The sequence below is a fragment of the Pleurodeles waltl genome, chromosome 4_1 (assembly GCF_031143425.1).
Source record: "Pleurodeles waltl isolate 20211129_DDA chromosome 4_1, aPleWal1.hap1.20221129, whole genome shotgun sequence".
Classification (NCBI taxonomy): domain Eukaryota; kingdom Metazoa; phylum Chordata; class Amphibia; order Caudata; family Salamandridae; genus Pleurodeles; species Pleurodeles waltl.
The window spans coordinates 11,015,576-11,026,375 of NC_090442.1; the positions used below are offsets into that span (position 1 = coordinate 11,015,576).

At 48.7% G+C, this 10,800-nt stretch overlaps 1 protein-coding gene across 1 annotated transcript in view; it reads right to left on the minus strand.

The window, feature by feature from the left end:
* Positions 1-10,800, minus strand: part of LOC138287238 (zinc finger protein 664-like) — a 946,449-nt gene that overhangs the window by 14,595 nt on the left and 921,054 nt on the right. The gene's annotated exons all lie outside the window — the stretch shown is intronic.

Genomic DNA, 10,800 nt, shown 5'->3' on the forward strand with positions numbered 1-10,800 from the left:
AAGGGACACAAGATTGAGTAGGCTGTCACAATTTGAACAATGGAACCACAACCTTAGTGTACATACAGCATTAATGTGATGGGACAGTGGGAATGGCAATGTATGTGCAATTTTCAGCAATGACGCAGTTATGGAAGATCTGAATGTTGTCCACCAACATGAAATGTCGACCACCTGTCCTGTATGTAGGGACAGGTGGAAGTAACATTGGGCGTCGTGGCAGAAGGCGATCCTGCACCGCTGTGCAATTCCTCATTGGCTAATATGGAGCTCTATGGAGTACAGTGACCAATGGGGATCAGCGGTGACGGTGTACACTGTGAGGACGTGACTGCCATTTTCCATCTGAATCCTCACTTGATTCCTTACTCTCCACAGGACAACACCTACACTGCGTGTGCTGCTGTGACCTGTGTCTGGAACCTACCATGGCTCGTGTGACTGGGGAAAGGGCCCCAGCCTTCACTTCGATGGAGTTGGAGCGCTTGGTGGATAGGGTCCTACCCCAGTATGAACAGCTGTATGGGCCTCCAGACCAACAGGTGAGTATACCTTGGGCACGATGCATGTGGGAAGGCTGCATGGAAATGTGTGTGCAGGAATCGCGTAATTTGGGGGGGGGGGTGCCTGTTGGTAATGTACATGTTGGGCGCCGGTCGATGTGTGTGCCAATGAAGCTGGAAATGGGATTTGTGGGCCATATGTGTGACAGGCTGGATTGTATGAGTAATGGTGTTCTCCTGTCTGTATTACCTCTGCAGGTCATCACCCATCAAAAGAAGGGATTGTGGCGTGCCATCGCCAAGGAAGTGTGGACCCTGGGGGTCTACAGCAGGCGTGGCACCCACTGCAGGAAACAGAGGGAGGACCTGAGACGCTGGGCATGGATGACCATGGAGGCCTAGCTGGGGATGGCCTTCCAACGAGGAAGGGGTGCCCGTCGGAACCTGACCCCCCTGATGGCCCACATACATCCGGTTGGTGGGTATGAGTTAGTGGGTGTCCCTTAATGCCAGGTCAGACATTGCAGCGTCATCCAGCTCAAAGGGTAATGGGTGTGTAGCAAATTCAGGTAACCTAGCTTGGTTGCATTCCATGTCAGGCAGGGCTTTGTGGGTCCCAGGAGGGGTGCAGTTGGCGGTGGTTGGCCCTCATCTTGCTGTGGCATCTAGCCAATTGAATGCCAGTGCAATGCATAGTGCTCAATCCTGATCGCTGTGTGTGACGGTACTGTGTATGCCAATTGTGGTGTTGGTGCTGTAATTGAGCCAGTGCTCCCTTTCTCTCACTCCTTTCTCCTTCTGTCATCCTGTTCATGTGTGCATTAGCATCATCTGGCGGAGGAGCAGGGGCACCAGTGACAGAGGGAGCTGCATCCCACTGGACCCAGGAGGCAGAGTCCACTGACGCAGAGGAAAACAGTGGGACGGAGGGCGAGGGGAGCACCACGGCGGAGACAGGAGGTGACAACACAGACTCTGATTCCTCCTCCGATGAAAGTTCCCTGGTGGTGGCGGACACCTCTGTGACCACCCCAGCTGCAGGTACAGCCGGCACCCCCGTACCAGCACTGCCCTCCCAGTAGCCCCTCAGAGAGTTGCCCGTGCCCGCTCACCCAGAGGGTGGGCATCGACTTCGCCCCAGGCACCTTAGGTCCTTCCCCAGTGAGCTCTGCTGCCCTGAATGAGGAGGCTACTGACCTCTTGAGATCCATCTCTGTAGGGCACTTAACCATTGTGTATACCATCCAGTGGCTGGCATCCCAGATGCAGCAATGCTATGCATTCCCGGAGGGCATCCACAGTGGATTGGCGGCCCAAGGAAGATCGATTCAGGCTCTGGCCTCCTTTCTGATGGCAGCCACTGCCCCTATTTCTACCGTCCCCCCTCCAACTACCACTTCCCAGTCCCAGTCTCCTCAACCCCAACCCATCTCATGCACATATACAGACGAGCATGAACACAAGGCATCACACAAAAGAGTGGCACAGTCAAACACAGGCACCATACTTCAGTCCACAAGCACTCACACAAACAACAGACAGTTCACATCCACATCCCCTGCCTCCTCTGTCTCCTCCTCCTCCTCCCTCACAGTCACGTCCACACTCACACCTGCATGCACTGCTTCAACAGCCACCACCAGCATCACCACACCAAGCAGCACACGCACCTCACTAGCAGACACCTCCACAACATCCATCCATGCATCCCCTGTGTCCTCTCGCACCCTGTCTGTCCCCCCATCCTAAAGGACACAAACGTAGGCACTCAGACCCCCAACAGCCATCCACCTCACATCAGCACACTGCCCATGCACCTGCACCCAAGTCCAGCAGACGTACTCCTCCAACAACCACTCCCTCAGCTTCCACTCCCATCCCTCCTCCCTCATCCCGCCCCAATGTCCCTAAGAAGCTTTTCCATGCCCAACTTGACCTCTTCCCTCCCCCCATCCTGTCCATAAGAGCAGGGTCCAAACGACCCAGCCCAGCACCTCAGCCAAATAGTCCATGGGGACAGTGGAGGCACCTCCTAGTCAGGGAGGCAAGACAGTGAAGGATCCCACTCCACCAGCCAGGAAAGGGATGCATCCCACTCCACCAGCCAGGAAAGGGAAGAAGCCCTCACTTCCTGCTGAGACACAGCAGCTCTCACCTCCTGCCGAGGCTGGCAGGGTACCAACACGATCACCACCAGTGGGCACGGGCCCTCATCTCCTGCTGAGACACGGCAGCCCTCGTCTCCAACAGAGGCTGCCCAGGAGGCACCTTCCCCTGCTGAGACACAGAAGCCCTCACCTCCTGCAGAGGCTGGCAGGGTACCAACACCACCACCACCAATGGTCATGGAGCCCTCACCTCCAGCAGAGGGCATGTAGGCCACCCTCCAGGGACTGCTGTACAAGAAGCCCCCTCTAGAAGCATTGGGCACATTCCCCACCTCAGAGACTGTGACCTTGCACTCCCCAGCAACGTGAAATGGGCATGGAGCCCCATCCAGAACCAGTGTGCATGTTCCAGACTTCAGCTGAGGTTCCCCCCACCCCACTTCCCCCTGAGGTGCATGTCCACTTCCGAGATGTTGCTCCTGCACAGTTTTGTGCAGAGTTAGTCAGGATCAAGTTGGGGCTTGCCATGGTCTTAACTTGGCTGTAATTTCGCCAGCCTCTCAGCGGTATTACCGCCACTTTAACAGTCACCACCAACGTCCAAATGAGCACCTATGTGTCCCTCATAATACTATGAACCACAATACCTACTGAGCAGCCTGTGACAGCTCGCCCTCACTGGCATGAGAGTCAAGTGTGGTAAGGGTTACACCTGACCCAGTGTCCACAACCAAAGTAGGATGTATCCCAGGACCCCATTGGTAAACGACCTCAACCACCACAGATAGGCCTAGTCACCCCTTTCTGCCGATTAGCCCCTGAATTAAATCTGTCAGTTGGTGGCCAGTTGTGGAATATCTGAATGTTCCATCTCCAGCTGTTCTGAACATGACATTAAGGACAAGTTTTATAGAGGCCCACTTAGATAATCTGGTTCATAGGGAGGAAACTGTGTTGGATTTAGAGGAAGGTGGTTGACAGGATCCCCTGGAGGAAGTGGCCTGATGTCGGACCTTAGCACAGGTCTTCCCCAGACACATGCCAAATGTGTCCTCACATCTACTTTCCATGGTTTCCTCGAGAAATTCTCTATCTCCCCTTGAATTTCAAGGGCACCCCTGTCATCAACTCCAGGAGTTATTAACTAGGGTGGGTTAAGCCTAACTGAGACCCTGAACGTGTAATCTGCTCTCCTGAAGGGAGAAAAGAGGCAGAAGAAACACAAGGAATAGGTTCAAGAAAAAATGAACAAGGCGAGGGGAGGGAACTGGAGGGAGAAATGATAGCCTTAGAGAATTAAAGCTCAGAATGTCAGCAGAGACGGCTACATCTGGGAAAGGAGATCCCACCTCCATCTCAACAGATGTTCGTGCAAAAGCTTTAAACGAGATTATGCACACGTATATGCAGGGACTAGATATTTTGGAAAGGCTTGTACGCTTTGAGATTGCTTGTAGGGCTCAGGCATTGAATGGTTTGTCTAAAGGAGGCATTGTAATGAGTGAGTTGCCCATAGAGGGCACAGCAGTCACTGGCTGAATGCCAGTGGCAGAGCAGATGAACTGTGAGTGAATGAAAGAAGCTCTAATCAGACTGTCTGGGCTGAAGAAAACTCAATACCCTTAGAGGAACTCAAGTGAGTGGCTGGCGTTCCATGAAACAAATTTATTAACTGAAATGAGTGGGTGAGAGGGGTGGGAAGGATTTTTACGCCCTTAACCAATAGATGGTGACAGAGTGACTCAAGAAGGAGTGCCCTACCCCACTTAGGTAACACCTGTCAGATGTGACAGTTAATGATCCAGAGAAGATCCAGTGTTAACTCACAGATGGTTTACTAGTTGGGCTGGAGCACATTGTCTTTAAACCAAAACGAGGGCAGAATTTTCAACAGAGGTTTTACCCCAGAGGATAAGGTCCAGGGCAAATTCCAAGGGACCAAGAGAGGACACAGGCAAAAAAGGGAATTGGGTTCCAAGTCAGGACACACAAGGACAAGAAAAGTCTTCCAAGCTCACAGTGATTATTTGCTACAAGGGTAACCAAATGGACTTCACGTAAGGGACTGTACCAGCTGCACTTGTGATAGCAAGTGTGTTGGGTATGGGTGAAGGGGACCCAAGAGGTACATGTTGCAGTTAATCTAGTAGCTATAGACATTTGGGAGTGGCGTATCCATCCAAAACGTACAGGGTATATGTTGGAAGCTAATATCAACAGGAGGAATATCCGTGCCATGAAAGGTACTACGGTTTAGAGGAAGATCCTCAAGCCCAAGGAGATTCTCCCAAGAGCCAGTGGCAAAGGCTAGGTAACTCATGGGGATGACATGGAGAAAACGATGACCCAAGTTGAGGTCGAAATGAATGACAAACCAATCATGGCCTATGGAGGGATGAAGCAAGGTGCTGAATGTCCCTTGGGCAATGGTTAGATTAGCCCTAGTTTAGTACCAGGGCCAGAAGCTGACAGGGTTTGAACCACATCAGGTGTGTTGACCACAGCACAGGTTGCATGTACATCTAAGGAATAGACAGGGACCAACTCTGAGTTGGAAGGACCAGAGAAAGGCAGTGAGTGGATCAGAAGAGACTCTGAGAAGTCACAGATTGTGGCGTTCATCATCCCTGCTCCAGAAGGAGAGGAGGATGAGAAACCCAAAGCAGACCTGGGGCCATAATATACATCCTGCCCCAGGGGCACAAAGTGCGTGAGGAACCAGGAGGTCTCCTTCCCAGCGGCGGAGGGACACCATAGTCCTCAGAGTCAGTTTAGCAGAGAGTACACAAATCAAGCGGAGTCACCAACTGGAGGAATAAACAGAAGTTTATTACATGGATTATAGCTCGAGCTAATACAGAGTTCCAGGACAGTCAAGTGACTATCCTACAGAGGCTGCCCCTTCACTCTGGGGCACCCAACCTTATATACACACAAAACTGCTTAGCCAGAGGACAACTCCACCCCTACGTATTCAAGGTCCTCTGCGGCCTTCAGAATATTTCAGGGATACACGTGTGGTGGGAGAAGGTACAGATGCAGCTGGCAGGAGGTGGCAACTACCTGTACAAATCTGTTCTGGCAGTTACTGATCACGCACAAACATTCTCGGAACTACGGTTAGAACAAGTAAATTACAGCGATAAGCAGATTCCAGCCCAAGGCTGCGAGCACAAGGTCAATCATCAAAGTTCAGGAGGTTTGTCGAGCACATGGCAACATAATAAAGATAAACGGATGCCTAGCAGCTATGGTGTATGATTAAGTTTATGTACATTTTCTCATGCGTATGTTCCTTCTTGGTCCTCATCCTCCCCTCCCGGGGCACAATGGTATTACAGAAGGGACCACAGGGGGTTGCTTGGCACCATGCAAATGAGGGAATCTATTTGCTTCTCCGCAAAGGAGCAGAGCAGACGTTGAGGCAAACATGCCCTTGGGAGGGCAACTGAAAGTATGACACAAAAAAGTGGTGCACTCTCAGTGTGCACCCCGAGGGCAGCCCTCTCAAGGGAAGAACGGGGGTCTCCTGGACAGCTCAGACATCCCCCTGCAGGCACGTGTACTCACTTACTGACCCGCCTGCAAAGGGATTTCTAATCCTGCTTCAAAGTGCAGGATTGTTGCCTTCTGTACAGAGAAACACGGAGAAGCTCTGAAGCAGCTGCTCCATATTTCACTTGAATGTACTGCCCCAGGCCAGCTTCACTCATGGCTACCCTGAGAGCAGCACATTCATCATAAAAGGTTATATTTTCCCTGTTTGCACATGATGCACCGTTGTGCAAACAGGGAAATATGCCCTATTCGTAATATGGGTTCAGGTGTTTGAGTCTGGGTCGGAGTTGCAAGAGTTGTCAGCTGCTAGAGAACTCACCTGAGAGAAATTCCACCAGACACAAGCTGAATGCCTTACACTGGTGGGACTTCGGAAAGTAACCCAGGAATGAGTCAGCAAAGGAGAGGCTGAAGGCATAATGTTGACCGGAGAATGGACTGCTTTACTATAAGCCTGTGAATTTCTGGGTCGGGTTAGAGGCTGTAAATCCATTACTGCACAGAGACCCTTAGCAGGATACTTGGGATTTAGGAAGAGTCAGGATAAGTTGGACTCTTTGTTCTGCTGGTTGGGGATATACAGAGACACAGAGAGATTCTCTAGAAACTGCCCTACTTGCCAACTGAGAGGAACGTCACAAGTTAAGACCATGGCACTAGTGATCCCACTGTCAGGTAAGAGGCATACCATTTGGGTGAGTGTGCACTGACATTGTTAGCTCATTTGATCTCCTCCTCGACAGTGTACCTCTGAGGAGCACGACTACAAAGATAGCTATATGACACTCCTTGAGATCTTATCAAGCAATGGATTTCTTAAAATAGTCATTTCTGACTGGTGAACAAAATATTTATTTTTAAATGAGAAAGGTGTAGAAGCCAGCTGACATGATCTAGCACTTTCATGCAGCATACCACTGGCAAACTAGTGGGTTGGAGGAACGGTCTAACAAGACCCAGACAAAAGCTTGATGGAAACTCTACAGAGAACCTCAGCAGGAAGTGGGGTTTTCTGTTGTCATGTCTCTTCCTTGTTTGCAAAAAGATTCAGCAGAAAGGAGTCGGATTCAGTCTCTTAAACCTCTGTTTGGACACCCAGTGTGAGGCCCGCTCACCTCAGAGAGAGAAGTGTGGAATAGAACTTCAGAGAAGGATGCAGAGGACTATGAGATTGGCCTCAGGAATTTCATGGCATACACGGGTCAGGTGAAGAAAGGTGAAGAAAGCCTTTGGCAAGCCAAAAGCTGATGACTGGTATGACAAGAAAGCAATACTGAGGGGACATCAGGAGGGTCAGGAGGTGTTGAATTCCCTTTGACCAAGAGATTTGGGGGACACAAAGTGCAGGCCATTTAAGGTAGTACAAGGGACAAAAGCGTGTAATATTTGACATGATTTAAGATTGTCATGGTCTATCATGATTAAGCACTAATCTGTTAGGATGTGCAATCCATTGGTGATGAAACCGAACGACAGATGCTGGTTCCCTATGCCTCAGCTAGACGGCCCAGGCCCAAAGTTTTAACACTTGGGAATGAGCTACTTCTAGTAGGGAGAAGAGAAAGGCATGTGAGAAAAAAAAAACTGAGAGAAGACATCCTCAGTGTGTGCTTTCCAAATATTACTAGTCTTGATCTCAATGCAGTAGGTCCATCTTTTAGTGCAGGCGTCAACTGTGCTCTGAGATAAACAAACTAATGAGTGAAATGTGACTACAACATTCCACTATACATCTAAGTAAGATTCTTGCATATCTTACCAAACTCAGGGTCATCTGGTCTTTGCTTTTCTGAGAAAAGGTAAGCCATATCAGTTACTAAAAAATAGCTACATAATCATTTCTTGTTCCTTCCTCTAATCTCGTTTTCTTAATACCCGGAGTTCCAATCACTGGATTCTTTTCCTTATGAATTTACTAACAGGAATTAGCTCCATTCCTTGAACTCCTGGATCTGTCAAACTTTTGAAAATTAACTTTGCTGATTCAAACAACTGTCTTGCACTTGTTAAACATGAACATGTTAAGCGTTGACCCCACACTTCACCCTTGACTTAATTTTTCCTTTCTTATCTTTTTCTAGGATCAGGATATAACAAAGGAAACAAAAACCTCTTTAATCAGAAGGAGGTGAGTGAGCCGATAAAGAAAAAGTGCTGCACACACACTCGTTACCATTTTAATGTAGAGACTTCTGTTGGTGATTCATTTCTTTCTTACTGTTAGATTTTTTGGTGCCACAAAGGAAGATTCTGTTAGGAATCTCCAGAAAATACACCAACCTGCTGAGGATCAGAAGGCCATGAAAACATCCGAGTCAGAAAAATGGATCCTGCCGGATGCTGGTCTCAGAAAGAGTAATCAATAACAGACATGAATCCCTGGATGAGTGAAGATGAAATAGCCCAGTACACCCAACAAGGTTGCCATTCTCGTACAAGTGGAATTCAAACGAGAATGCGGTCACTTGAATTTGCAGAGAGGAGATAAGCATGAACCAAGCACCAGTTCTACATGGCAGCACACTTTTTGCATTCAATAAAATGGTAACTGTGCAAGGACTGCCAGTGAAGGTAACTGGCTGAGTCCAAAGTGCATTAAGATTGAGGCTGCCAAGATGTGGACTTCGGGTGATTCAGCTTTTTTGTAATCCTTGGGCCAGTCCAGATGTATTGGTGCCCAAGAAAGGATTCATAGACCGCACTTTTGATTGGACTCCCAGGCCATCGATAATGTGACCAAGACGATGCACATCCGGTTCAGAGAGATGATGAGCTAGTGGACAGGTTGGGAACTGCTTGCATCTCTGATCTGACCGGTGCCTGGTGGAAGATCAACTTAATACCTAGCACCTAGGAGCAGAGGACCCTCTGTGTCAGAGGGGTTGTACTAGTTTAGGGCCATATCCTTCACTCTCATGAATGCTCCTACCACATTTTGGCACCTGATTAACAACTTTCTTTCAGTGTTGGAAGAGTTCTGCATGCCCTATATTGATGTTAAATCCTAAAAGGTGTTTTTCTGGATACAGGTGGTGAAACTGATTTTCAAGGCTACCAATGTGAGTAGTGTTCAAAAACGAAAAGAATCCTAGAATGGTTCAGGTGAGAACGAGTAAAACCGGGGCACCCAATTCCAAAGGTCTCCTACCCACACAATCTAGATGTGTGATGGATCCATGGTCACAATGTCAAGGTGTCACACAGACAAAAATACACACAAACCTTAATGCATAAACATGCCACAGGGAAATAGCACACTGAACATTATCAGTCCAAATGCACAGGCCTGAATGCCCAAGTCAAATGACTTGCAGTCGTGTCACTGCAACATGAATCAGCCTGCAACATGTCTCATACAAGAGCCACGCCTCCTAGAAAACGACTGATTTAGGTCCAAAATGTTAATCTATTAATTTGTGTCTTCCTCTAAGTCAGAGGAGTTGCAATACTATATGCTACATCCTTCTGCCGGGAAGCATGGAATAAAATATTCGAAGAAAAGAAGAGTGTGCTGGCCATACCAATCAAACATAACTCCATGACCCAAAGATTGCCAACATTTACTCATCTACCTCTTCCTAAAGGAAATTTCTGCGACAAGTAGTGTCTGCGATACTACATATATAGAATTATAGACGGCTAATAGTAAACTGCGGGGATGTTTTTCACTGAGTAGTTCTGAGTGACATCAAATAGACAATGAGAGCAAAGCTCAAGTTGTCGGTGATGTGAGTCAGCACCATTTACTTTCAAAGGATATTATTTCAGCACAATGGAACGTATCACCTATTTTAAGGCACCTCGCCTCTCCCCACTGCCCGAATACCTGTCTGTCCAGCCTCAAGCTGAACTCTGTGTTCCCACAGAGGGGTATAAATGGGGGTGAATGTTTAGCAAGCTGTAGCTGTTCTACCATTGCATCCTATATTTGTAGTGGTATCCCATTTATTGGAGAATGAGTCAAGTCGTGGCCCTCCATTTTGGAATGTGCCACAAGTCTGATTCCGACCCCGGTCACTCTAACAGGAAGTTCTATTGTGTTGCTTAATAACAGGCCTTATAACTTGGGATCTACAGGCCTCGCTTTCTCAGGGGCTGGTTGCAGCCCTAATTTTAACTCGCCTTTATAAATCCTTTGTAGATATATGGCAATGCCTCCATCTATGAAGAAGGCATTAATTACTGTGCTTCCCTATAAGGGAAAGAAAGCATACAGTGATCATCATAAAGATTTCTCATAGTGTAGTAAGATGCAGGGCACAGATCCCCTCTTTAACACAAATGATGACCACAAACACCCCCAGGCCCGGAAGGAAAGCCCCCCAGAGGTCCCCGGATAGAAGGGCCCAGCTCAGCCCGGCTCCTGGCAGAGATTTCCTCCAGGATAATTCAGTCTATTTCTACAAACACAGCAGAAGGTGCTGACAATCTCCTACCTGAGCAGGAACCTGTGCAGACATTTCCAGGCTCTCTCCTCCTCCTGGGGGGTGGGGGGGGGGGGCAGGTGCAGATTTGGGGTCTGGGGGGTCTGTGAGGGTCTGAAGATGAAGATAACTGCACAGACAGACAGGGGGTCCTTCCTCCTCTGCAGCAGGCTGGACACAGAGGGAGAGGCCGGAAGTGATGTCAGC